At 51.5% G+C, this 1,351-nt stretch overlaps 1 protein-coding gene across 1 annotated transcript in view; it reads left to right on the top strand.

Moving 5' to 3' along the window:
• Positions 1 to 856: 856 nt before the first annotated feature.
• SLC44A2 (solute carrier family 44 (choline transporter), member 2) overlaps positions 857 to 1,351 on the top strand; it is a 21,467-nt gene continuing 20,972 nt past the window's right edge. The window contains exons 1-2 of the mRNA XM_011954839.1: positions 857 to 930; positions 1,055 to 1,139. The gene's annotated coding sequence lies outside the window, so the exon portion shown is untranslated. The remainder of the gene's footprint in view (positions 931 to 1,054; positions 1,140 to 1,351) is intronic.

Below are 1,351 nucleotides of genomic sequence, written 5' to 3'. Positions count from 1 at the left end.
AGCCTCCCAAGTAGCTGTGACTACTCAGAGGCTACTTCAGGAGACTGAGGCAGGAGAATTGCTTGAACCTGGGAGGTGGAGGTTGCAGTAAACTGAGACTGCTCTACAGTACTCTGGCCTGGATGACAAGAGTGAGACGCTGTCTCGAACAAATAATAACAAAAAAATAAACTGCAGCCAGGCACGGTGGCTCACACCTGTAATACCAGCACTTTGGGAGGCCAAGGTAGGTGGATCACTTGAGGTCAGGAGTTCAAGACCAGCCTGACCAACATGGTGAAACCCTGTCTCTACTAAAAATACAAGAATTAGCCGAGTGTGGTGGCGGGCACCTATAATCCCAGCTACTTGGGAGACTGAGGCAGGAGAATCGCTTGAACGTGGGAGGTAGAGGTTGCAGTAAGCTGAGATGGTGCCACTGCACTCCAGCCTGGGCGACAGAGTGAGACTCTCTCTCAAAGAAAAAAAAAAAAGACTCACTTGGGCAACATAGCGAGACCTTATCTCTATAGAATATATATAAATTTAAAAAAATGTATGGTGGTGTGCACCTGTAGTCTCAACTACTTGGGAAGCTGAGGCAGGAGGATCGCTTGAGCCCAGGAGTCCGAGGCTGTAGTGAGCTATGATCGTGCCACTGTCCTCCAGCCTGGATGACAGAGTGAGACTCTGTTGCACAAAATTAAAAAATGAAATGAAATAAAAATAAAAATGCATGTGCCTTTGGTACGGCATTCAAACCACTTAGGAAAATTTGTCCAAATAATACATGGATGAGGGTGTTTGCAGAGGACAGATGGGCCCATGCTGCACACGGCACCAAGGCTTCTCCAAACGCTGCCCCTCTGCTCCCCAGGGGCTGCACGGACGTCATATGCTGTGTATTCCTGCTCCTGGCCATTGTGGGCTACGTGGCTGTGGGCATTATAGGTGAGTAGAGAACGGGGCAGGACTTGGAGTTCCAGGGTGGCGGAGGCAGCCGTAGCCTCTGCAGTGGGAACACGGCTGGATCTCAGGAGTGGTAGTGTCTCAGTATCCCTGGATCTTTCCACAGCCTGGACTCATGGAGACCCTCGAAAGGTGATCTACCCTACTGATAGCCGGGGCGAGTTCTGTGGGCAGAAGGGCACAAAAAACGAGTGAGTTGACGCCTTGGGGCCTGGAGGGGCTGGGGAGGAGGGGGCAGAAGGTTCTAGGCATTCCCCATCTCCCTAAGTCTAGTTAACAAGTGCTTACAGGCTGGGCGCAGTGACTCACGCCCGAAATTCCAACACTTTGGGAGGCCGAGGCAGGAGTATTGCTTTAGGCCAGGAGTTCGAGACCAGCCTGGCCAACATGGCAAAACCCTGTC

This window comes from Colobus angolensis, unplaced genomic scaffold (assembly GCF_000951035.1).
Source record: "Colobus angolensis palliatus isolate OR3802 unplaced genomic scaffold, Cang.pa_1.0 Scaffold39, whole genome shotgun sequence".
Lineage (NCBI taxonomy): Eukaryota > Metazoa > Chordata > Mammalia > Primates > Cercopithecidae > Colobus > Colobus angolensis.
The sequence above is the reverse complement of the archived record's forward strand: the minus strand, read 5'-3'. Positions and strand labels throughout refer to the sequence as shown.